The 27,321-nt window shown below is 42.9% G+C and overlaps 1 protein-coding gene across 14 annotated transcripts in view; it reads left to right on the plus strand.

Annotated features, from left to right (window-relative positions):
* ATXN1 (ataxin 1) overlaps positions 1-27,321 on the plus strand; it is a 292,826-nt gene that overhangs the window by 240,307 nt on the left and 25,198 nt on the right. The window contains exons 10-11 of one of the 14 annotated variants that reach the window (XM_017808481.1): positions 246-371; positions 1,026-1,174. The exons of 11 other annotated variants lie outside the window; for them this stretch is intronic. The gene's annotated coding sequence lies outside the window, so the exon portion shown is untranslated. The remainder of the gene's footprint in view (positions 1-245; positions 372-1,025; positions 1,175-27,321) is intronic. 2 more of the 14 variants (XM_017808479.1, XM_017808483.1) reach the window with 2 other exon arrangements.

A 27,321-nucleotide genomic window follows, 5' to 3' on the forward strand; every position in this document is an offset into this window, starting at 1 on the left:
TTTTGCATTCTGGCTTGCTTGTGGGTACTGTGGGTCATCTTATCAGAGGTGTACAGAAAGAACATAGCTAGTTCAGCTGTGGTTCAGGTGAAGAAACCAGGTTAAAATTTGGCCTTCTGTATCAAATGGCCATCCTACCTGAATGCAGGATCTAAAAAATCCTTGTCACAGTTTCTCTATTTGTAAAGGCTTAGCAATTTTGCAATAGCTGATTTTTTTTCTTTTCCTTCTTTTTTTTTTTTCAGTAGATGAAGGTACAGTGATACAGTACCCTAAAACTTCCCTCGCATGGGCAATTCAATGAGTGTCTCAGAAGACACTATATGTATTTGCATATGAGCTGTGGAAGTAACACGTTTGCCAGAAACAAGGTGAGCCAGCTGTTGTTCTGTCTTCATGATCTAGAAATGTGTTGTTAGATCTGGTAGTGCAATGGCAAAACCTTCTGCTGTGTTGGTGATGTCCACCTAGTTCCCTGCTACTGCCAGAGGCTTGCCCTGGGCTGGGGACTGTTCCATATGCATTAAGGCAAGATCGCTGAGTCCTCCAAAAAGTAAGTTTACATTTATGTTTAAAGGGAATAGAACAGTGATTCCTGTATGCAGCTTGTCAGCCAGCCCTCTGAACTTGTGTTAGATTTATTGCACTTATCTAATCTCTGAGCAAACCCTCTGCACCAGTGACAGCAGCATTTAGATGCCATTTGCACAGCAGTGAAGTCTGAGACAACATGACATTTAAATTAGCGTTCTGCTCATTGATAGGTAAGGACAGATGCTGTAGAATGTAGTAAACCCTTCCTGCATCTGCTGCATTGTAGGATTCTGTGTGTAGTGTTGTGTTATGGCTAAGGGACCTGTTAAGTCATACCGGATAAATTTGGTTAATAAGCAGTGGCTTAGCCCACCATTCCTTTGGGTGTGTGTCATGTTAGACAGTATTTCCAGAGGCAGGTCAGCAGGCAAACATCTGGTGAGTGCAGAGATGGACTTTGGGGATGAGTGTATGACACTGATTGATTTCAGGGGAAAGGTCCTCTGAGGATTGTACAACTCATCATGTGCTTAAGAGATTACTCCTATCACCTGTGTGTTTCTGAATAATGGAAGAGAAGTGCTCTTGGTCACGCAGCTGAACAGGTTCTTGAGCACCTACTGCCAGTGTGTTGACATGGGTAAGTTATTCTGGTGGGACTGACATTGACTTATGACCTTGTATTATGGCAGAAATCTTTTTCCCTCAGTGTTACCAGAGACAGTGCATATCTCCCTTGGTTTTGCCCTTATTATGTCCTTTTTTGAAATTTGTGCCTGCTCACACAGCTGGGTTTAGACAGGGTATAATGTCCTCAGATCATAGATTATGAGGAAAAAATAAACACAAAGTTGCATACACAGCTTCATTTTAATTTTAGGAGAAGAGTTTGGAAGATCTGAGAGTAAAATTTAGCACAGAATTTTTAGATTAAAAAAAAGTATATATTCTTCGCTTGGCTTGCCTTTGAGCATTTTGTTAAAAGTACTAAAAGAACTCTTTTAATGAAGCATAAAAATTGATTGTTTCTTGCCAGGAGGGATCGTCTTCAATCTTCAGATACTAAAGACTTCGTGAGAACCACAAGAAGAATATCTTCTTGAATCATTTACATTTTTCCCCTTTTGCAGGCTTATGTAACCATGCAGAAAATCTAATAATAAGTGTGCTATTAGTATCCAGTGTGGCACCTTCTGCAAAGTGAGGTGTCATGTTATTACAAATAATGGTGCAGAAATGTTGTAGATGTGGAGAACTTCCGTATGTGGCTTATTTGAGTAATCTTTATCAAAAAAGATCTTGCGCTAATTGAATCCATCTTTGCCTCTGTTTTACAATTCTGTTTTATTGTTCGAGGGAGGAAGAGCCTGGCTGCTTGCTTTTGTTTCTGTGAAGTCTGGCATGCTATTAATGGTGTTGGAAGGAACAGGCTAGTAGCAGTACTGAGAAACCAGGTGTCTTGTGGTCTTTTATTTTTACGTACATGCCCACCCCTTCTTTGTTCACCCACCCACAGTCTCTTGAGGTTTAAAGCTGACCTACAAGCATCCCTTTTTGTTCTGATCTCAAGTGCCTTCAGCAGGGATTGTCAACCTTGTGATGAACACTGTCACAGGCAAGGCTACCAGGCTGATCTGCGTGTATAACCTTAATGCCAATGAGTTCAAACTCAACTTGGCTTCACAGTCCTCACTGGTGGGACTGCAGGCTTAGCTTTATTATGGGCAGACTACTGAGCAGCAGCAAGCAACCTGCAGGGTCTTTTCTTCTACTGAGACTTTGTCTTTTTTTTTTTTTTTCTTTTTTCTTTCCTTTTTTTTTCCTCTTCCTGTCACCCTCATATTCTGCCAACAGCAATACCCACACCTAAAGCATCACTCCGCTTTGCAGTGACTACAGTGTGATCATTCCATAGGCAGTTCCCTACATCCTGGCATCTCTTCCACTGATTTTGTGCAAGTTGTGCACTCAGTTGTTTCTCCAGGTGAATATTTGGAGCATAAGTCCTTTCCTTTGTGGTTACTGCTGTGTGCCTTGAAGACACCATTAAAAAACTATAGTGACGAAAAATGTTATGCTAGTTTTGTGTAAATCACCTCTCTAAACTGACCCCTGAAAGAAAGGAGAGCATGATAATGCCATTGATGGCATCTCCCTGCTCCTGGAGTGCCAATGTGCTTTTCTTACCAAATGATTGAAATGTTGTTCCTCCGGTTGAGTTTTGCCAGTGAATGAGCCCTGCTGTGGTCATACCACAGCCTGTCTCACTCAGTGACAAGCATTTATTCTTAAGAAGCTGACAGTCCCAAGTTTAACAATGAGTTTAAATCTGAGTTGGCCCAAGGAACAAAGAATGTAACCATAACCTTGCCAGTCTCATCCCCCAGCAGTTTGGAGTAACCTACACTTTGGACTTGAAGGCTTTACAAGGTGGGGATTGATAAAGAATGGTTTGGGATAGGAGGTAACCTAACTGTTGCCATCAATTGCTTTCATAAGCAATAAGTCACTGAAAAAAAGAGTAATGCCCCCACCCCAAAGCACAGAAGAAAGAGCCTGGTCGTTTGCTGTAGTCTAGCATGAAACAGCTAAGAAAAACAGTGCATTTTGCAAAAGTATTCAGTACCCTGCATAGGAGTTCCAGCTTGGGATGTTGAATGTGTCTGTTATTGTAACAGCTGATATCGTTCAGTAACATGTAAAAGATTATGCACAGTGGTTGTGCTCCGGGGTTGTTTTACTGTTGTTTCCTCCTGTGTGTTTTCCTAGACAATTTAGCATTTTGTGGTAGGGACATAATCCTGCAAGTTACTGAGAACCATGAAATCCCATTAAAGCCAGTGCATTCAGCTCCTTGACAAATTGTAGCTTTATTTGATGCAGGTTGTGGAGGTGCTTTGGCAATAGAAATAAAGCTATTTTTAAAGGTCGCTGTGTTGTAAGCTTTTATAAAGCTGTACTCGCACAATGGATCTTTCTTAAATCTGTACTTCTCCCTGCTAATCCTAGAGACTTATTTCTTTCCCCTTTGGTGTTCTTGCTTTGATTTTTTTTTCCTTTTTCCTTAATAATGTATTTTCTTTCATGACTTCTCCTATTTCCTTAGCTTTACAGCCCTTCTCCTACTTGGGTGGGTCTTTTTATGTCTTTGTTAGCTGGGAATTGTTTCCCAGCAGTGGTAACTATGGAACTCCTGAGGTCTCTGCCACTTGAAATGCTCATTCAGAACCATATTGGATAATTTCCTGGCCCATTTCCCTTCTGTTTTACTTTTAAACAGGCGATAAGTTTGTTTACAGAAGCTAGAGCGGTTGATGCCAACCTGAAGGAGGGTTGTATTCACAGGCCAGTAACGCGGTGGGAGGGCTGAGCTGAGTGACCGTGATGCTCTGTGCTTACACTAATGAAGAGGGAAGCTATTACAGTCTTCAGATCTAGAGCCCAGTACAATCTTGAGCTCTTTTTGGGAAAGCTTGGATTTTTCTGCTTTGGAGTCATTTAGCATAAGGTATTTGTACTGTTGTCATATGTTTCCTTTCAATTTGTTTTTGTAATAAGGATAGCAGTTTACCTCAAAACTATTATTCAGGAGTCATTTAGAGGTTTTCCAGGCCCCTTCTTTGAGAAGAAAACTGATTGTGAAACCTAGGCAATAGAAATTGTTCAACTGAACTGGCAAAGCCATTCTCCAGTGTCCAGTTCTTGTAAAACTGTCTTTTTGGAGGAACCTCTAGGGACAGCAGCTCTTCCCTCTAGTTGTAAGGTATAGACCTTTATATTGCAGATGTGTGGCTGTGCATCTGTTTGTGTCATGGAAAGCTTGGTGTTGGATGTGTACGGTAGCATTTCTGCAGGGGAAGAGCCAGCCCCTTGAATGCTGGAAGGAGAAGATTGCACTCTGATACATTTCCTCTGTGCTTGGGTTTTTGTCCTTTTTGCTCCCTGGTTAGGCTTTATTGGCAAGAGGAGTGTGAGGTCAAGACTGTGCTGTTTATTTTGCTTCTCAGCGAACTGAAAGATACAGCCTTGCCTCGCTGCAGCCTGCCAGGGACCAAACTTAATGGTCAGTGTTTTAATTTAAGCGACACCAGCCGGGAGGCAACCGGCGTAAAGGGTACGCGGTCGGTCAGCCCTTCCTTCCAGCGGTTTGCTGTACATCCAAGGCTATCGACCCCGTGCTCGCAGACGGCACATGTTTGGCCAGTGGCCAGAGGGGAACTGCTGTGCCAGGAGACCTCAGACTTGGCTGAGCACCCATGCCCGCTGCAGAATCCTCTCGTTGTGGGAGATCTGCTGCTCTGTGGTGGTGCGGGGACCATATTTTGTGTTTTCTGAGGATGTGAAAGCTTGTCTGTGTGGCTCTGAGGAAGGCTGGTGGCACTGGTTTAGATTCAAGGCTGCTTTTCAGAAGACAAAAGCATAAGGACTTTGGTCATACATAAGAAACAAAGGCATCTGAAAGAAAAGACTATCAGAAAGCTTCTGTCTTTTAACCTAATTGTGTTTCTGCGTTGAGAAGATGGCGTGACACTTGCCATGTGATAGTGAGATGAGCGACATTGTGCGCCAGGAGCTCACGATCACCGCTAGGAAGCTGTGGGGAGGAGCAGCAGGCTCCTTCCCTTCATGGGTTTCACAAATGAGAGCTTTTTTGGTACTTGGTGATCATCACATTCCCTCTCCCGTGACAGGGAAGGAGGCTGCTCCCCTTTCAGCCTCTCCCACTCGTAAGCTGTTTATTCACATTAAGTGGTGAGGAGGCTGCATCAGCCATACTTCTCTGGTGTCCTTAGTTAACACAAGGCTCTGACAATTGTATCTCTGATTATTCTCTCACCATCCATACCTTTTAAAAATATTTCTCTTTATTCACTGCTTTGTCAGCTATGTAATACTGTACTGGGACAAAGGTGCATGTTAAATAAGGGATTTAAGGCTGCAGGGGATTGAGCTGATCATTATGAGTCTGAGAATGGGACCTGTGAAGCATGTTATCTGAGGCCTCTGTGGATAGTTAAATTAAATGAATGCTTTTGTGATAAACTTTTTTGCAAATTAATCGATTGTGTGAAAGCAGGGAGTAAGCTATAGAAGCTGGATGATGAGGGCTGGAGAAACACAGCTGTTGCCTCTTTCCATTGCAGTGCCATTAATGAACAGTTAATGACTGACTATATCTCAGTCCAGTGTTTCTAGATTCTTTCCTTTTTTTTATTGTCCTTGTTTAAAGGTGGCTCAGAAAAGAGGCTAATAGGCAGAAGGCATCGGGAAAATGCAGCAGGGAAGCAATGCTGTGCAGCCATCCCAAGATGTCTTGGGACTACCATCAGCCCATTGCTTGCTTACTGGAGGTGGTCTGTGAGAGAAAGGAGCTGCAAGAAAGGGGTGGAGAGTGACAAGGCTGCAGTATGAACTGCAGCTCGTGCCAAAAAGTGGTGTAACAGCTGTTGTGCCTGCAGAAGACCGTTTGCTTTGATGTTTCTTTCCTCTTCTGTAGGGGATGGATCGATTGATAGGCATCGATACAGTGCTCTAGCATATTGTTCGGGCCCATCGGATCTTGCTTTCCCTGCAAATTACACTCTGGATCTTCTTGTGGGAAGCAGGTGCAGTTCATTGTTGTGAATCAACATGCCAATGGATGCCACGCAGAGTCAAATGGTAACTCTGGGGCTTGTAGACCACACTGTTTCCATGGGAGACCCAGCTAAGAAGGCACGTAGAGAGGCAGGGAACCCTACCCCCACAACGTCAAGTCCCTGCCTTGTTTGATCTAATAGTTACTTTTCCAAATACATATTAAAAATTGAGTTCTGTTTTATTTTTGCTTGATCATTATCTGTGCTTTAGAAAAGAAAAAATTGGGTTTGTGCCACCAATTTAGGTGAGGAGCAGCTTGAGCTGTGACCTCCTAGGCTCGTCTTGGCCTGTACAGCCACAAGAGATATGGCATTAGGCAATTGTAGCTCCAAGCAGCAGGGTGGGCATATCAATAGATCTGCCTTCTGCTGGGCTTTGGAAGGTAAATTTTTGATAGGAAACATGTGAGAGGGAGGCAAATCTGGAAGAGGTCTGGTGCAGCAGATAGCAGAGGTTCTCCCTGATCTGCTTTGCAGATATCAGGTGCAGTCTGCATGAGCCAAAGAGGAAGGGACCTAGCTAGGGGACATGGAAGGTGAGATGGGATATATAATACTGCCTTGAGAGTATGAGGGTGGTCTCATCAGCCAAGGGCCAGTTGGCTGCACAGAGAACTAATTTCACTAACTCCTTACATCAGGGTCAATAGTGTTTGCATTGTCTCACTGGTGGGAGGTTATGGTCAAGGCTGATTCTTGCCTTGTTTTCCTGAAGTGGTGTGAACTATCCCTTTGCAAAGGGAGGGGGAAGAATGGGCAGGGGTGTGGGAGTGCTTTCCTCAGCAGTGCACTTTGCAGAAAAAAATGTTACTCCTTTGTGAGGTCTGGACTCCCCAGTGTCTGCAAAGGATGTCATGGGTGGTAACACTACTTACATCTACCCTCTGTTGCTAATGGCCACGGTTTCATCATTCACAGGCAATAAAAAGCTAGTCTTCCATCCCTTTAGCAGTCAGCAGTGGGGTTAGCTTTTTCTTTGTTTGCTTTATCATTGTTTTCTTCATGAATGTAGAGGATGCAGGCTTTCTCCGCTCTAGTCTCTGTACACTTGGTGTGTGGGGTACATGTGTATGTTGTTTGGTTCTCTTTCTCTTGCATCAGTAATTTAGAGCAGGGACAGGTTTGTAGCACAGCTATGTGAATTCAGGGGGGAAAAAATAGTGCTACCTTCCTCATGTTGTCCATTTTCATTCTGCACTGCTCAGTCAAGGCTTTCATGTGGACAGAGTGATGGAGTTTGATCAATGAAAATATGTGTGGATAAGATCTCAGCAAAGTTTGAGTCAATGCCTTTCTCACCATCTAAAGATCTTCCAGCCATAAGGGAAAAGTTTCAGGGGCACAGTTTCCTCTATCTGTACATAAAACTGGGAGATCCTGAGATAAATGGGCATAGAGCATTTTACTTCCATCATCTCTCCCCTTTTCTCACTTTGTATGACTTGGAAGTGGCAGCTGTGGTCAGGCTATGAGATGAAAGGTTTTGTGCCTTGTGCATATAGCCTTGATTCTGCCCATGAGTTCATGATCTGTGCTCCTTTTAACTTGCTACAAAAGTAGACCTTATTTTTCTGCTATGTGTGGCTCCAGAGCTATCCAGAGGAAAAATACAGTTGTTGGGACATGTCACCCTACGGCTGTTATCTCTACAGGATATGTGTTTGCTACTCATCACTTGATGAGCAGTAGAGGGACTATTTGACAGTACTTCTCCTCACTTCCCAGGAAATCAATTTGACTTGCCATTTTGAATCCTTAAATCTGAAACAATAAACAGCTCCTGCCTTGTACTTAACAGTGTGGGGAGCGAGCAGCTTGTCTGTGTGGTGATGAGGGAGGCTATCGACAGAGGGATGACTTCAGCCAGGCAGTCTGGAGGCAGAGTGATTAGTTTATTTTCTTCCCTGATCTGTGAACCCTCTCAGTCACCAGAGCATTGAGACCTTCAGCTGTACAGCGTTCTGGGTCTGCCCTTGCACACTCCCCATGACTGCCTGACCTGTGGGGCTTCGCTCCGCGCTTAGCTGTGGTCCTGTGCCTAGGCTGTTCCCAGGAGCATCTCTGTAGATTCAAAAGGTGACGGCTTCAAACCTGGAATCTCCATAATTTATGCTCCCCACGCAAACAAACATGCATATGCCTTTCACACTGCCTGTGTATTAATAGTGACAGAGCAACATGTGTTTTCCACAAGAGCAAGGCACCTGTTGAGGTTGTTCAGGGTCACCAAGCACTGCAGTGATGCTTTACTCCTTTTCTGCAGGCTCCAGCATGTGTTAAAGGAGGAGGGGATTGGTTTTTATTAGGCCGAAAGGGGCTGTAGGTGGGGAACCATCCAGACATTGCAAGTCCTCTCACTAGATTCATATGCCCAGCCCAAGAAGGAGGTCAAATCAAGGAGCTGAGGTTGTTACCTGTTTTAGTCTAAATCTGGCATTTGTGATAAGGTAAATGGAAAGTCTCCTAGCAACTGAGGTCAGCATTTGTCCTGTGGTGTGTATGGCACTCCCCTGCGAGATGCACTGATAAATATGTTTTGTTCCATAGGTCCCTGTATCTGCAAGTCTGAAGCCACTGTTGTAGTCACTCTTACCCATTTTAAAGGCTAGAAATTGATTTTAATTAAAGCTCCTCTGATATCACTTAAAAATTATCAGATCCTAAGTCACTGGACAAGTAGCTCAAGGGCACGAAGGCTGCCCTTGCTTTACATCATGTACATGAAACAAACTTTGCTCGATATTAAGAGGTGCTGGAAGAAACCCTTAGTACATCTAAGCAATTTACATGCCCCCTATGGCATTTGGGCCATAGGGTCCCTTGGATCTCAGGTGCTCTTAGGTGCAGGTTTCACATACAGTATCTTTCACAGATTCCCTTTTTGCAGAGCAGAATCTAGAGCCCTTAGAGAAACAGCTGTGGGTTGACCTTGCAGAAAAGAAGAGGAGCAATGTCCTGAGTGTTTAACCTGGGCACCTTAGAGAAACAGTAGCTGTAAATTGGAAAGCCATTTCTATCTGAAACATGATAACTAAGAAGGAACCTCATACATGCTTCCTGAATGTGATGCACCCTCTAAAGAGGCCAAGGCAATTGTAAAGGGCTAGATAGAAAAGGGAGAACAGGATATGGAGCCAACCTCTTTCCACCGGACAGCAATATTTGGAGCTCTGTCTATTTAGGGTACTAGGTAAGTTGTGAAGAAACAGAACAAGTTGTTTGATGTGCTCCACCTGCTAATGCATACAGAGTTTTGGAGAATTTAACACTGAAATTTATGGTGATCCTATTGGCAGTGTCATCAGTGGTACCCTGGTCTTTGCAGGTGTGCACAGAGGGAAAGGCATGGCCAGTGGAGGGCAGGCGACAGGCTGAGAGAATGGACATTTTCTTCAGGATCTGCAGATTTCCTGAGAGACCCAAGCTTACACTTGTACTTAGGGACTTCTCCTGAAGGGCTGAGAGCTCTCAGGTTCCCGAATAATCTCTCCTAGCTGTTTGTTTGTTTTTCCTTAATTTTATTTCACTGAGAGGGACAAGATTTGACCTACAGGAATTCCATTGTTTTAAGGTAATCATCCAAGCTCTGCAGAAAATTTTGATGATAATGTTTAGCAATTTATAAATGCAGGTCGTCTTTTAGTTCTCCACAGACCAGATTATACAGATTAAAACTTTGCTGCTAAACAAAAGGGAAACTAACCAGGTAAACCCAAGAGAAAGCATTAAGAAATCAGATTAAGAGAATTACATTCTTTGTAATTTCTATTCTTAACTCATTTAGAATGGACACAAAATGCATCCTTTATATCCCAAAATGTTCAGCCTGGAGTAACTTTGAAAGAATAGCTGTGGGCACAATATATGCCCTGTATTCCTCATTGTAGTTACCATTGTGAAAATCCCTGCTGGTGTTTTTTATTCCCGAGTTTCATCAATCTGAGCAAGTCTGTTCATGAGGCTCAGCTCAAAGTCAAAAGGGTGAAAAAGCGTTATGTCTACGGAAGAGTCAGAAGGATTTCCAACGTGCTGTGGATCATTAATTTGGCTTCAAAGACATGTTTTATACTTTGGGATTTTTACAAAGCAGCTACGTGGAGGATTTTTTGCTATTGGATAGGGCATGTTCCCCACAAGGTAGCCTTGTAAAGCATTTTCTCTGCTAACAGGATTGCAGACAAATAGTTTCTTGCCTTTATCCTCTGCTTTTATCTCTGCCCTCGCCAAGAATTCCTCTTAATTCTTTGCTTGCTCTTTTGGGTGACACAAGGACAGTGAACCTGAAGTGGAAGATGAGAAAAACACGGCGTTAAAACAAGCCAAAGCTGGAATGATTTGCCAGGACTAGGGAGATAACCCTTGCAATTGGGGTAATTTCACAAACATCAGGGGACAAGGTTCAGGAGTAAATCTGTTGTTAACAAATCTGAAAGACAGATTTGCCCTGAAAGTACTGAGTCAGTCAGAAACTGCTAGAGTTTTCTACTGAGTGACATCATCACCAGTATTATTACGAGAAAACAGAATATCAAAAAATATTCTTCAATTTGAGGGGTTTAAAATACCTCATTTCCCTGTTAAAAGTCCATTGAAAAATGACATAGAATGATGTGCAAAAGGACACTTTCTTTCTAAAATAAATGATGATTTTTGATGATGGATCAAACTTAGCTCTTTCTGTTACTTGGCTTGAAGGTGAGTTTTGGGTTTTTTGCGGTTTGGAGGTGGTTCTGTTTCTTTTTTTTCTGGATGGGTCATGCCAGTGCACTGAAAAGCTTGCAAGAGTAGTGATTAGGGTATTGACTTCAGTGCTAGTAACTGAAATGGTAGCAGCTGCCAGCTGTCCACACCCGACCTCCTTGCCATTCCCTCAGCCCATTTTGCTGGTGTTTCAAAGAGGATACATGTCTTTTCCTCAACACCACAGTTTTCATCATGACCTCTTTATGCATGTGCCAGTGCTGCTAGTACCAGTTTGCAGCATCCCCTGAAGAACTCAACACATTTCCCATATGTGAAGGGAAAGTCATAAAAAAGAGTTCTTACTCTGCTGGGATGCAACGAGGTTACATCATTAAAATTTGGAATAGGTTCCTTGTGATTTAAAGATAACTATACATGTTGTTACCCTGTGAGCAAATGGAGAGTTGGAAACAGGATTTGAGAGTCCGGAGTCTAACCACTGAGTCATTCCTTCCAAAGAGAAATTATTTCAAGTGCAGCAATTAAATTAAAGAAAAAGCGACACGTGGGTGATCAGATAAATATCAATAGCAAATACCAGCAAATAAAGTAAAAACTATCCCCTAGATCTATCAAGATTCTGTAAACTTTTTTGTTAATTTCTGCCCTTTCTCTGGAAAAGTTGGTTTTCTCTTAAAACCCAATCTGCAGTACTGCATTGTATGAAGTAGTGTTAAGGAAAAGAAGCATTTGTTATGTGTGTTTGTTCACATAAAAAAACCTAACCAAAGTGTACTCTTTCCAGCAAGTTTACAGCATGTATCAGTCACAATCTCACTTGCTTCCCAGGAAGTGGGACTGTCATTTTGTTGCTGTAGTAATGCACAGTGAGCCTAACTTGGGCTCCAGCTTAAATAAAGTTGCTCGGTTGCACGAAGATCAGTTAGCACAGTTCATTGCATTCAACCTACTCACCATGCAAAGCACTGGATTCACAGTCTCTGTCCGTTTAAATGCAATTTATGCCTCTACTCTCCCTCAGATAGCTGTGGCTTGGCACAGCGGCAAATACGTCTGGAGTCTCAGTGGCCCAGTTCAGCAGAGAATGTAAGCCTGCCTTTCCAGCAAAGTCACTAAATGTTCTCAGTGACTGGACTTTAAGCAGACTGGTTCCCCATCGTTTCACATTAAAAGACACTCAAGTGGATTTTTAGGTCCGGACCTAGAGAAACAGTGGCTTTGATCACTAGTCAGTGAGTTAAAGTCACTTGGTCAGTTACTTTGTGCACAGAGATATCCAGTGACTGGATCTGTATTAGAAACGTCATGTTTAGGCACGGGCAAAGGTTTCTACTAGGGAAAAAAAACCATTACTAGGTAAGGAAAATATGTAAAAATTAAAATTGAGTGTTTATACACTTAAGGCTGCTATTTACTTTCATAGATTTGTTTATACAAGTTTTGAGGACAACTGCATATGAATCTACCCAACTCCTGATGAACTCCCTTAGAAAAATTCCTAGCAGTTTTTCTTAGGGCTGTTAAAAAGAGAAATAATAATTTAAAAAAAGGACAGGGTGGAGCAGTTTAAGAGGTGGCATAGCTGTGGAAAATTGTGTGTGCTTTTCCACCAAAGTTTAAGTAGTGGTAAGTTATGCAATATATAGGGAACAAGCATAACCAGTGCTAAGAAACCATGTTTTGAACAGTTTTAAAGATGCACGGAATCACTTGTCCCCTGCATGTGCTATTAACACCCAGACTTTCCTCCTTGTACAGTTGTTTCTCAAACAGAAGTTAAAGTTTCTCTCTGTAAGATACTGTATTCCACGCAGTTTCCTCTTGGACAGTGGGTTTCCATCTGTTATATTATTCCTAGGACTAACATAAATGACATCCTGATCATAAGATAGAGAGATGTAGTTTATGTGTAAAAACTGTTACACTCTTCTGGAAAACCACATTAGTAGCCTGGCACTGGTAATGTCTTAATACGGTGCCTAAACAAGCTTTTTCTGAGGGGAGAACCTCCCAGGATACCAGCAGATGACTTCCAGTTGCATAGCAGTATTGGTGGCAGTAGCCAGATGGCATGTAGTAAAATCCTGAACCAGACAAATTTCACAGAGGTTTTACCTTTCCTTCCTCTGGGGACAGGATTTCATATATGTTTCCAAATCCCACGAAGCTGTGCAGCCCTGGGGAGGATAGGAGCTTGCTTATGGAAGGTGACTGACTGCAACTTCTGGTTTTCCAGTGTATGTCTCCCCTAACTGCAAACAGGGATAACTGGAAAAAGAGTTTGAACTTGGTTCTCCATCCCACTGCTCACAAGTGTTTTGCATTCAGTAGCATAAGTCAAATGATTCCACAAAAACAACAGACATATAAAGAAGGTCGTAAGCAAGAATGAGTTCCTTTCCCTCAGCAAGAGTTGTGTGTACATTATACACCTCACCCCCACTGTGTTCATGCATGGATCTTAAGTGGTGCTGATCAGCTGTCACTCATGTCAGCAGTGCAACTCAGCAGTCACGAGTACAAACTGCAGAGGTCAGATGAAGTCTACTTTTCTGTTGCTTTACACTGTTTGTAAGTGCCTCGTAGGGGGCCTCTGGTGGTCTAGTGGTTAGGGTGCAGGACTCTCACCGCTGCGACCCGGGCTCGATTCCCGGCCCCCCGGGCAGATGGAGCTCGTCAGCCCTGTAAGGCAATCCATCTAAGAGAAGGTCACTCTAAACAAACCTACGTCCTGGGGACCTCACTGCCACTGTCCAAGCTTGCTTGGCCCCGGCAGATGAACCTCAGGATTAAAGGGTGGGCTCAGTTCAGCGCACGCTGTGTCTCACCTAAAAAATCCACTGCGCAGGCTCAAAGGGTTAATGACCTTTCCCAAATCTTCGCTCGCGAAGACTGGCCATTATTATTTATTAAGTGCCTCGTTGCATTATTATGACTGCTTTCATAGTTTTTGGCTTTCTGTGAGGTACTGGATGTTGCCCACTGCCAGCAGCCTGGGAAGCTAGATGTGGTATCATTGAGGGAGTACTTAATGAAGTGACCAAGAATTCATTCGCTTGGTTTTGCTAGAGGTGTTGTGCAGAGTGACTGCCAGATCATTTCACCAAATGCTTACGGTCTGAAGGGATAGAACAATAAAAGGAAGCCAAACCTGATACACATAAAGATGCAGGAAAATATGTTGGGTTCATAAACTTGTGGCCCAGTGTCTCCTTCTGTCTTCAAAGAAAGCTATTTATAGAATCAGCAAAAAAGCTGTTTGTCTCAGTAGTTCTTCATTTAAAATCAGGAAGTGGAAATAGATACATGACAGGTACTAAGGATTTCTTCACTGCATGCATCAATATTCCTTCATTTGTTTCTTACCGCATCTCTTTGTGTTTAAAAATTTAGACAAAAAAGGGTAGTTAATGCTACTATCTCATGATTGCAGCAAGTATTTAATCATGTTTCTGCGATTGCTGAAGAACTGAATTAATCTCTGCAAAGATGTTTTGGGAAAAAAGTGGTTGGTCAACGGTACATTGTCAGGACATGTTTAAACAGTAACTACAGTGAGATCATGATGATCTGAAAAGAAATATCCTTGGGAATCCAAATATACTGTCTAAATCAAATGTAGGTAGAATTGGCAAGAAAAGATAGAATTGGCTTATCTAGTTGTATTGTTTCTAATGCTCTCCTAACTCATGAGAGAGAGGGAAGCGTAAATGTGAGTGCATCGTGCTCAGCAGGCTGTGGCAACAGGAGCTGTTAAAGCCTGGAGGCCTAGGACAAGGCCAGCCTGAGCTCTTTTTTTCTAGATCAGTCTTTGATCTTGACTGCCCTGGAAGAAGACACACCCCTGGGAGAGGACAATGAGACTTCTGCAACTCCCACACAGTCAGGCTTAGTGAAGACCTAGAGAGCTTTTAACACAACTAAATAAACAACCTTTTACTGTAGGAGGCTGTTCTGAAACAGTCTTATGGTGGATGTGTTCAGGCCACTAAAGTGGCCAGTTGTATGGGAGTATGGCTTATTTTCCTGCATTAATTAGATGAGGAAGTCTGTGGTGGGATGTATGCTACGTCTGTAGAAGGTAACTATAATTTTTAATCATAATGGTTTACCCTTCCAGTTCCCAGTGGCACACATCCAGGGTCTGATGGCTGGAAAACACAGTTGTAGCCAAGGACTCCTCTTCAGCATGTTGGAAAGGCTGCTTGCTCTGCTCTCTGTTTCTCCAAACTGGTTATGTGAGTGATCAGTGTGTGTAATGCAGTGACAAAAGTGAGGAGAGGACTTGATGAGGGTGGTGTTGGGAGGATGCTGAGTATCAGGATTGCTTGGAGATACCAGATTATTCCCACATAGGGTAAGGAGCTAGGTTAACATCCTGATGCTGTGTTTAGATCAGGCTTCGGGCCCTGGGCAGGAAGGTAAGTTCCAGCTGGAGGTCACTGTACTTGTCTGCAGTTAAATCTTTGTGATGTTTGAAGCAGTCCTGGAAAGCACTGGGGTAACATCTGGTCAACAGGAGATGATGCAAATTGCAAAGATTGGTTGGGCTGGCCTGGACCTCCTCTAGCTTCTGGGTGCAGGAGTGCGTCTGAGTGTGAGGTCCCTGCATGCTTATCACCATCCACCATTTGTACATGAAAGAAGGAAGCAAGAAGTGATTCAGTTTGCATCAGGGCCCCACACATGGCCTGAGCAACTGTGTGGTCTCCCCTCCTCCTGGTTCCTGCATTTCCCCAGCTCTGCCTACCATAGTCGTCCCTTGCCACTGGGGAGGCACCCAGTCTTCATTTTGTTTTGCAAAATGTTTAGTCCAACCTAGGAAGCGGAGCATGTTTAAGGAAAACCAAACTGCACATACAACCCCCAGCAGTCTTTTCCTGCCTGCCTGCCAGGCATGAGGGAGAGTCACTGATGGGGTGTGGACAGAGCCACAAGTACTGTCAGCTGGTGACAAAAACACCCTCACCTCTGGAGGCCAGGGACTGGGGGAGATGCTGGGGAAGGGAGCGCTCCAGTGTCATGGCATAAGGATGGTGGGGCTGTGAGCAAGGACTGTTGGCTCCATCTCGCCAGCTGGCTCGCTCAGCAGTTTTTGCAGGAAGTGTGAAGAGAACACATTTCATGGGAGATATTTATCATTACCCTGTACTGCTTAAATATAGCCTGTGTAGCAGGTTAGAGCTTGTTAGGCTTTTATCTTCTCAAGTTGGAGGGTGATGTATTAATCTATGAGTGTTGGAGCCTCAAGTGAATTACAGAAAGTCATCCCCAGTGAGTAAAGATAAATGACATTTGGAAATTAACCCATTACATAGTCTTTTCCAATAAAGTGCTTACTGAAATATTAAATTGTAAATGAAGATGCTTCACGTCTCATTTGAAAGTCAGAAAGACACCTATTTGTAATTCCACTACTGGTTTTCTTTTTTTTTTCCCTCTCAGAGATTTCATTTCTCCTGAAAGGTTTGGGGCTGACAGCCCCAGAGGACAAAGTCTTCATTAATCCACCAAGCCGTCACAGCAGTTACAATGCAAGCTGCTCTGCACTGTTTATGTGCTGCAGCTTTTGCTGAGAAAGGAGCAGTCCAGAGGGATGCAGCATTAGCTTACACTTTGCAGCATTCAGCCTCCAAAAAAAAAGAGTTGTTCAGCTCTTTACTGACCTGCACCTGCATTAATTTAACTGGGTTTAACTGTTGGTTTAACTGTTCATGGATTTAAGGTGGCCTGGTGGGCAACACAGACTCACTATAAGGTTTTCAGACAGTATAGGTCCTCCAGGCTCAGCCTGACCCAGGATGCACCTTGAAGCTGAGCCTTGCTCAGATATTTAAAAAGTGAGCAGTAATACTACAGAGATGCACACTCAGCCACAAGTGTTACTAGGGGCTTGGCAGACCTTGTGGTCCCTAGGTTTGCCACCCCACACCAAAGTAATGGGGTTGCACAGGGGTAAAAGCACTCCTGTTGTTGCAGGGCAAGTCGTTCTAGTTTTAAAGCAATATAAAATGCATGCAGGTTTCATACAGTCACTGTTGGTGAGATTTGTTTTGGATTAAATATTCCTGTATAAATATCCTTGTTGCAGGCTAGGATCTATTTGCATGCTAGCAAGAAGGCAGAGACAAAACGTTTTCAAAAATTCTCATCTCCAGCACAGCCATTGCTGTGATGACGGTTTTTATTCTATGAATGTGGAACTGGACCAAGCCTAACAACATCAGCTCACTTCAGAGAGGTGCCCAGCAGGAATGACTTTCACTTCCAACCTGAGCTGGCTCAAAACCAAGGACCCAGAGGGCAGAACCTCCCCTTCTCTTTATGAATTGATATCAGAGCCAGTTTCCTATTTTCTTTTAGTGCTAGCAGCTTGATGATAACAGAATTATTAAAGCCATATAATGTTAAATATTATGGTAATTAGATAATCTTCTATAACCGTGATTTTTAAAGACTGTTGTTCTTCACTGGCTTATTCCTTTTGATGTCACAGGACAGACTTTGTCTTATATGTTTTGCAAGCACTGCCACTGCATGAATATAGCCTATGCTCATGGATGGAGTTTGTTTCTGCTAATTTAATTGTGATTTGGCTTATTAATAAATTCCTAGTATACAAAAGGCCTGATCTTGTTCTCTTTACCATAGACAAATCCTAGCAGTAAAGGAGCAAAACTTTTGGTATTAACTATCAAAACGTGTTCTATTAGTTTTATTATCTGACCAGAATGATCCTGATTGTGTTACCTCCTCTGCATCCAATGTCTTCAGACCATATTCTGCAGGTAGGAAATGAGGAAAACAGAGAGGTTTTCTTACATCAGCTCTTCTCTCTAAAGATTATAGTCTTTGCCATTAAATCCTAAACAAATGGCAATTCACGTGCATGTTTAACATTGTTTAACTCCTGTTTGAGATCAGTAGTTTGAGTTTTTACAGAAATTTTGTACTCACCTGCCTATGAAGTCTGGATTCTCTGCAATGAATGTGAACAGAATAAACCCTCCTTGCAAGGGTACCAGAAAGCCCCTTCAGGAAGGCTTCTGCACCACTGGTTTATGTTGTTAAAATGGGAGTGATGCAAAAAAACCCAGCCTTAAGAACATGCTGAAGGTACAAATTAATGCCCATATGAGCCTGCTAAACTTCTCAGTGTTTTTTTCCTTAGGCTTAAAGTTGGGGAGTGGGAATAGACAGGACAGAGCAAAACCTTTTTATAGAGAGTGACACAATAAATGCTTCATAGCAGTCATATACATTTATAATGACATACTGTACTAGTGCAATTCTTCTGTTCTGGGCATCAGTGAGAGGGGATGTAATTCATAGTACTTTTTTTGGCTTTTAGTAATTATTTCCTAGAGTCAGAAATGAGTGACTGCGCAGTCTCAGTTCTGACTCAGTCTCATGCTGTTAGTGATAGTGACATTTTAACTGATATTGAAGCAAGGACAGAAAATAACATTTAAGAGCAAGCAAGAATGACAGAAATGCTAAGATGAGGAGAATAAAGAAGAAAAATGCTAAAATGGTAGTTCAGAAAAGAACAGAGTGTGGGGAGAAATAATTTTATGCCAGAACTGTAAAAAGTGTACTTGACCCCAGACTGAAAAATGGGAAAGCTGCTATTTCTTGTCAGACCAGCTTGATTTTCAATCTAGGCTGCTGAACGACAATTTTTCTCTAGTCTGATCCTGTGTCTTTTAATTAACCGGGGTTGTCATCCACATCTTTGAGATTTTGATATGAGCAGGCGCTCATCTCTGTTGATTTGTTCAACACTCTGCATGCAGAAAGCAGCAGCTGCTGCTGGTGATCCCAGGGCTGATTTGTCAGTGTTCCACTGGAAATATTTGCCTAAATGAAGTGAGCTGTGCGAGGAGGCACCTAGTCTAATTGGAGCATTAGGTCTGTGCAGTAGGTGGTATGCAGGTGGCTTTTTGCTGGTTTTCTGTCAGCTGGTAATTTATCTGTGGCACTTATGGGGTTTTGATGGATGTAGGTAGTGCAGTTGCATGGAAGAGCCATTATACGCTGGTACAGTGTGGCCATGCTGTGGCTTACAGCATTTTCAGAGTGCTTTGCTCCCCCTGGGCTCTCACACATTGTGCGCTTTGAGTAGCAGCTACCATGGACCTCAGTGGGGATCCTGGGCAAGGTCTCGACCTAAGTGATACAGATGACTCAATTATGTTGCCCCCACCTTTGCAGCTCCTCACTGGAATGGTTTCAGCACAGTTGTGCTGAGTGATGACACAAAGCATAGCTGTCAAAATCACCTGCTAAAATCTTTAAGTTTTGAGAGTCTTCCAATGTGACGCTCCTGCTCCTACATTCCAACATTTTCAGTGGATAGGTGTAACAAGCATATTCCCATCCTTGCCAAGGGCCCACTAGTGAACTGAAATCATACAAGGTTTCACTGATAGAGCTATAGCAATGCAGCCCATGGGAGATTATTATCTCTCATTATTATAAGATTATTATTTAGAGATTATTATAAGCTCATTCTGCGATGCCCCTTGTGTTAGCTGTGCAGGCGTCTTTCAACAGTAGCTCAGGCAACATATGTATAAGAGACGTCTCCTCTCTCCTTCCTTCCCCCCAGCAGCTCTAGCTTCTGCTGAGATGCTGCAGCTCCTTCAGCCCCAATTCACCAGACAGGCCAGCAGTTCCCTTCTCTCTCTTCTTTTCCCTGTCATTAATCCAGTGTGGTAGCTGTCACCTTAACCCAGCTGCACATCAGAGAAGAAGATACTGTGCTGTTCTGGCAGCAATTTGAGCTGAAAGGAAAGATTTTGCAGGGAGAGTTGGACCTTTGGATAGTGAATTGAGTGATGGCACCACAGAAGAGGAAAGACTCTTTTTCCAGTGTAGCTCATAGTTTTTGCCAGGCAAGAGCAACCATGTGAATTACCCATACAATTTTCATATGTATGGGTAATCAACCTGGCAATGTTTCAAAATGCTTGGGAGGTCTTGTCCCAGCTAGGAAAGATTTAAATATAATTAGAAATCAATGCTAAGAGGAAATTATATTTCTGCCCATGAAAATTTCCAAGATCTCCAAAAAACTTTTCATGCTGTATTGGGAGGAAAATTTAAAAAGCTGAGATACAGTGAAAATCAGGTAATAGGTAAAAATAGATCACAAAACTGTACACCAAAGCCCATAGCTCTGTATTCTGTCTAGAGGATGGTTTCATTTCAAACCAAATTTCTCTTATAGTTACAGCATTTTTTAACTACACCTTCATTAAATGTTTAAAACATTTTATTTTGGGACCAGCAAATAGGCTTTATTTTTTTTAATATTACTGGGAAAATATTTACAAAGAAGTTCCAGAAGTTTTCCCCAAATGTAAACATTTTTGCCTCCAACAGATTCAGGTTTCAAAACAAATGTTTCCCAATGAAATTTGTCCTTGAAGAATTAATGATATGTCTATTAGACACCATTAGTTCTTACTTAATTTTAGCCCAAGGGCAACAGTGACTGTGCACCTTATTTCAGTTTTAGTTTCACTAGCCTTATAGCAGTGTTGTCAAGGTTTTTCTTCCTTAGGAGTTGAATAAATTCTGACCAATTATGTTGTTGTTTTAGTCATCCTGGTTGTATGATCTCATGATTATTCCATATTTTTCTAACATATCCAATGTACCAAAGTGATTATGTATCATCCGTTGCAGCAGTTATTTCATGTTTCTAAGAAAATGTAACATTCATTCATAAACACAAGAACAAAAGGCAGAAGAAACATTTTATTTCAGATTTACCATAAGGAGTGTGCAAATTACGTATGAACACGTATGAAAAAGAAACTAAACCAGATTAACAGACGTAAAATCATTATACATTCAGGAAAAAAACTCAGAGTAGGCAGAGAGAGAGAGAGTGGTACACAGATTAGTTGCTGGAGAATCACTTGGTCCAGAACTAAACAAGTATAAATAAAACTAGGAAAAAATCCCTTTTCTTTTTTGCTGTGTGAATGATGATGGTGGGTGATGCCATTGCAGCTGTAGGGGAAGCTGTGGAGCGGTGGGATGCATCACACCTATAACACAACTACTGCCTCTGAAGTTCACAAATCAGACACAGGGTGCCTCTGCGAGCAGACCTGACTCACTGTTGGTGTTCCTTGTTTGACCTGGTTGGAGTGGACGTCTTGCTAAGATGAGGCGTTCTCTCACTCAGGTGCGAGGGACTCCCCTGGGAGCTTTCTTCTCCCAGGAAAGTTTCCCTGTTGGGTTCTGCTTTGCAATGGGAGGACCTAAGCCTATTTTAACTACTTTCTTCTCTGGGAGAACAGCACTTAAATGCTGGCTTGAAGAGGAACACGCAAAGGTTTTGAGTACTCAAATCCCAGGCTGAGTTTCTTTCCCTTTCCCTAATTCAGTTAGAGAGCTTCTGAAAGGTCCTTAGCTGACGTGGAAACTGAAATCCTATCATTAGTGAGGCATCCTTGGTTAGAGAACAAGCTTTCATGATGGTCTTGGTTTAGCCCCACTTTGGGGGGAGCACTTCAAAGCCCCACAGATAGTACCCACTGAAACTCATTGGCCAACCGCAATGGGACGTGTGTGTTTCACTACAAAAGGGCTAACACAGTTTTGCTGGGTGCTGTGCAAGAGACTGCCATAGTTGCTAGGAGAGCTTTGTCAGTAAAGGACACATAGTCCTGAGCTGGATTCACTGGCGCTGGTCCAAGGAGTGCCAATAAAATCGGGAACTGCACTGTCATTTATTTGTGTATGAAAGGAGCTGTACAGCAAGATGTACCAACCGTATATAATGTGAAATAATGCATTTAAAAGGTCAACATTGCAGTCCACTAGTGTTTAAAATAAAACTCCAGAAAGGTGAATTTCTGTGCTTAGAAAGTTGCGAAGTCTCCCTTTGTAGCTGAGTTGCAAGATAATAGATTTTAAATGAACCACTAACTTTTAATTGCCTTTGCAACCAGTGGATACAGCTAAAGCCACCAGCTTTTGACGAAAAGGAGAATCAACATTTCTCTTCAGACTGTGTTTATATAAACAGGCAGCTACTTGAATATGTTGAAGTGAGAGGAATGTGAGCAGAGAAACAGAAAAAGTGAGTGGAAATCTCTAAGAAATACCACTAATACATTGGACTTCAGTTCAGCATTTTGTTGTGGGCATCATTTGTATATATACTGTCAACATAGGGTGAATGAATGGAACTACAGTAAATGATATGTACAATTTGAATTTCTTAGTGTGCTCGAGACGTGATTCTTTTTCTCTAGCAAAAAAAGATGATTTCTTTTCCTGCCCTTTCAGGGATTAGGTAAATCCCCATGAGTGATGACAACAGACAGAACTGGGGCTTGCAGAAATACAGAATGGAAAATATACTTGACACTTGTGAGAAGTGAACTCTGAGCTGGTAGTGTGGTTAGACATGCAAGCCTCATTTCACAGTACTGAAATATTGCCTTCTCATTCTCCTATCTTGAATCATGAAACCCCACATTCTTCTAATGATTCTTTCAGGGAGGGAAATTAAATTATTCATATAAAGAACCAGAATTGCTCAAACCACATCCCTTTTTTTTTAACTAGACCAAACTAGAACTTCTGCCCAAGTTTGGATCATTTGAGATAAAATTCTCATAGTGTTCCCTGGCTGGTTTTCTTCTCCTGTACCTTTGTGTTCTTCATCTTCTTCCAATAGCCTGCTTTAAAACTCCTGTAGCTACTTCTGGTATCAGAAATCACATCTTGCTGGGTGTTCCCCTGTATGGAGCATGATGTATGAAGGAGGAGGAATTTCAGGGTGATTTGTTGCCCTAATGCCCAGAAAGGAGTTTGCTGCCATGAAGAAGGCCTGAGCAGCTGTTCAAGCAGGAGAGGGGAAGTTAGGCACAGGCAGAGAAGAAGGGGTTTGCATTGTGTCCTGAATGAAGAACGTGTGTTAGGGATGCAAGAGAGGGGAGGTGGAGCAAAAATTAAGAGCCTCCAAGCTTTGGACATCGTTTAGAGAAGGGTTAGAGATGAGGACAAAGGTAATGAAAGAGGCACAGTGCTTAAGTGCTTGGATAATTGAAAGGCCCTTAACTCAAGACTGAACTTCTGGTGAAGGAGGCTGACTTCAGTGTAAAGTTCTTCGAGACTGCTTGTCTGATGTCCTATGCACTTTAGAGTACAGGCAGCCAAGGACTTAGAAACGTTGCCTTCAGACACCTTTGCATCTCTTTTTAAATTCTGTTAATGCAGTGAAAGCATCTTGAGTAGTTTTTCTTTTCTCAACAAATCCTATGTGCTGTCATGTAACAAAGGAGCAATGTTCAGTCACTGCAATGTGTAATTTTCACTTGTAGCCTTAGATGTGGCAACAGCTGGTTCCCCAGAAGCTGTGTGTTTGCTTGTCTGCTAGGTACTTGGGTGCTTTTCAGTACCATTCTCCTACACAGAACTTCAAGAGGGGATCCAGGACTAAACCATGGGCCTCTGTGGTATGGTCAGAGGAACAGCTGGGATCAGAGTAACAGGTGTTTATTTGGGGTATTTTAAATGCTTTTGCTAAGTGCATCTGAACTGCAGACCTTTCGCTGAGTATTGGCTTTATATTAATTCTCTGTCTGATTTGCAATTTGTATCATCGTTTGTGGCAGTGGCTGTAGAAGATTTCAGGGTAGTTTTTTTTTGTCTGAAGAGAAATAGTGACTTGTAGGCTGTCTGGAGAAGAGGCAGTTGAAGTTCCTACAGAAAATATTTGCGTTCTCCATGATAACAGAAGATCTGATTTGCCTCACTGGAGAAAGGTAGGGTGTGACATGCTCTTGAGGCATGTCAGCCATGTCTTTGGCTGAGGATTTGCACCAAGGTGTATAATTTTCATTATAGAACCATAAACACTATATTGAAAAAATCTTAAATGCTTTGTATTTCCATGTTACTTTTATGGGCTTGCTCTGAGTAACCTGCCATCTGGTATTTTTTTCGCGCAGGGCAGAATGAGGTAAGGGGGGAGAAATGCTGACTGCTTCCATGCTGTTGCTCAGCTTCCTCTGTGGGAAATGTGACACCTGTCCCCTTTCCTTAATGCCCAGCCTGGCTCACCACATGAAATTCTGCACAGTAAAATCAGAGCTGACTCTCAAGGCCTGCTTTTTGGAATAGTCATAAAGCAGCTTTCTTGTAGCATGCTGGGAAAAAAAAATGCAGTGAAAGTCATTCTGATGACAGCTAGAGGGAAGTAATAATGTTCTTTGGAAACTTACATGTAAAGACTAAGAAAAATAAGTGCAAGAACTGTGTAAGGGAGGGGACTCTGATGCCTGAGTGCTACATGGCTGTAGAAAGTCTTATGTTTATAGATATAGGGGTCAAACAGAGATTTCCATTACCAATTGCTTTTAACATTGGCTGTGTAGTGCTTCCCTTCTTTTTTCTTCCCCCCCCCCTTCCTGTTCTGCTTTGGTCCCTTCTGGTGTGGAATAAGCTGTGCAACGTATGTGGTATGTGCAAAAGAAAGCGTAGCACATCTTGCAGCAAAATGAGTTGAGTTGATCCTGCCACAAGTCCTTCCCCCCCCCCCCCCCCATAATCAACTAATTAATTAGTCATTGCTCTGGGGAAGTTCTCTACTCTGCTTCCTGCTGGCTGTGCTCTCTTACAAGGCTGCTCTCCATTCCATTGTCCGACCAGCTCCAGCGTCCGACCTCACCACAGTTCCAAGCCCTTTGTGGTTTTCAGGAGGCTGCGGCAAAGATGCATTTGTACCCAAGCTGCTTGCAAAACTAAAGACCCTCTCAAAGCTTGAGGATTGTTAGATTATGCTTTTTCTTCCAGCCCCAGTGACTGATGTGAGCATGCTCCGTGCATGCATGGCACTGGCTATTTGCCAGGTTTAGTGTAATTTATTTTTTTTTTGAATGAGTGAGTGAATGAATGAATGACTACCTGATTAAGTTAATGAAGCTGAGCCAATGGTGGGAGGGAGCAACTTGGCTGCTGCCTGCTCTGAGAGATCTGGCAGCACATGAGACTTGCATAACGCTTTATAGCTCCATGCTGTGCTCCATATGAGCCACAGGAGAGGGCTGCAATTATTACTCGGCTTTTCGATTGAAACCAGCTGCAGGTAGCTAGTCATCCTTTTGTCCTTTTCACTGGTGTTGGGGAGTCACTTATCTTGCATCGTGGATTTCCAGTGGCAGATGGGTAAGATGCTTTCACAGAAGTGATCGCAGCGGTGAGAAAGCATGTTCGTGGCTCAGTGGCTTTTACAAAAGGTCCATTCAGATTTCCAAGCTGTGACTCACTGGACCCACAGGTTCAATGCAGGAATGTTTTTAGTTCCCGAGTTCAAAACTCCTGTATAAATAACTTTGATGGGAGCTGTGTGATTTTTTTGTTTTCTTGTTCTTTCTTCACTTGGCTGGGAGAAGGGGAGAAAAAGGTTTTCTCGTATCTGTTTTTTGTAAGGAAAATAATTTTTAAATCCTCAGAGTTCTTTTTGGTTGTTGTTTAAAGCAAGTTCTTTCTGGCAGTCTTGGATGGTACATACCTTTGTTTCTCACATACTTAAATTAAGAGTATTGGCACTGCCTGTTAGCATACCGCCTTCATTTGTCAATGTTCCCTGCTTGAGAACAATAATGATGCTTTGCTTTCTTAGTTGGAACGGGTGGTTTTTTTAATTATAACTGGAGCCTGTAACTGTAGAGCCTGCTATGTTGTTATAATCCTGCATTATTTAATTTTCTTTTGATTGCTTTTTGTGTTGTCTAGTCAGGTAGAACAGTCAGGGCAATCTCACCCTTGCTGTCCTGGCCTCAGTCAAGTGACACTGGTGATGGATTTGGGCTCTATGCCCATCTTATCTGCCTGCCATGCTTTCCATTAAGCAGGAGGGAGGCTCCCTACAACGCTGAGTCAGAAGGAGTAACTAGTCACTTGGTTTTGTGGGCTGCAGGTCCAGGGCAGGCATTTCACTGGGAGAAGGGGTGCAGAAGAGTTGGTCTGGCTTTTTTCTTGCCCATGTGTATTCATACCTGCATTGACCCAAGATGTTGCCTGTGTTGAGGTTGTCAGTTTGAGGGTCTGTGCAGGCCAAGTGGACAGTGCTGCAGGGCACACCCAAACGTAGCTAATAGTAGACAGCTAGTAGACCCTGAATGAAGAAGAAAAAAATTAAAGAATTAGAGGAAAAAGGTGGCTGAGGAGGATGTTGAACTTTCTCTTGGCCCTCTGCAGTGCTGGGGGAATGTGCTACATGCCTTGAGACCAGGGTTAGCTGCTGGCGTTTTGGTTTTGTGACTGGTGATGGTCAGTGATCCTGATTTGGGAGGGCACTGAGTGTGTGCTGAGGCTATGAGCCAGGGCTTGTGCAAAATTGCTTCAGGTTAAAGCTTTGCTGAATGAAGCCTCAGAGAAGGCAAGGTGTTGGAATCCATTTCAAGGGGAATTTAACATCAGTTCACGTTTTATATTTACAGATGGACTAATTATAGTCTAATTTGCTAGCATGTGGAATCTACCAGAGAAGCAATCAGAGGGAAGGACTTCCAAGGAAAGTCACTGAGCATGCAGCTGACCTTTCCAAATCTGCCCCTAAAGCTCTGCTCTCACACTGTCCCCTTATCAGCCAGGCTTAAAGGCACACTCCTCCTCGTGAGCACCCGTGCTTATCTGTAAAATGGCTGCTCCGAGTTGGCTGCTGCTTGCTGGTGTTACTGGCTGGATCTTCAAAGGGGTGAAACACCCCCGGTTTCTGTAATTTTTCGTGGGGGTCTTATTCATATCTCCTGGCATCGGAGCCAGGCGTCTGTCTGCTTTGTTTTGCAGAAGGAGAGAATGTTAGCGAGCGTTTTCAGACACATGGAAGGAGACCTGTGTGACATATCTGCAGTACAAATGTGTTCATACAGGCATGACAGTTTCTGTCACAAGTTAAAATGAGTGGCGAGTGGGTGTCGCTACGTTTATAGTCACTCGTGTGAAATTTTCAATGGAAAATTGTGTAGGCAGCTCCCATTGTAGCCAGGCACATTTTAGATAAATGAAAAACATCAACAAAGTAATTTCGGTATTAGACTTGTTTATAAATGAACTCTATTCACTCATTTAAGCTGCAGAAGCGCCTCTAGGGGATGGATAGAGGAGTAAAGGATGTCTCTGAGCACTGTCAGACAAACTGGTCTTGTCAACCTGACCTCCTGCTCTGGCAGCAGTCGGTGCAGAGCAGGAGATAAAAGGTTAGATGCTGCACTGGCCACTTGTGAAGTGGCACAGGTGGGATCCATCTTTCTGTCCTGGTGTCAGTGGGGTTGGAGGAGCACTATAATACACGTGGTTTTGCTCTACAACTTCCACACTGCCACTGCAGACTCTGGGTATGTGTGAAGGGAGTTGCTGACTTCCCTAGCACCTTGGGTTGGTGGTCCTCATGCTCCTGGCACAGCTGCCT

The sequence above is a fragment of the Lepidothrix coronata genome, unplaced genomic scaffold (assembly GCF_001604755.1).
Source record: "Lepidothrix coronata isolate B3197 unplaced genomic scaffold, Lepidothrix_coronata-1.0 Scaffold23, whole genome shotgun sequence".
In the NCBI taxonomy this organism is placed as follows: domain Eukaryota; kingdom Metazoa; phylum Chordata; class Aves; order Passeriformes; family Pipridae; genus Lepidothrix; species Lepidothrix coronata.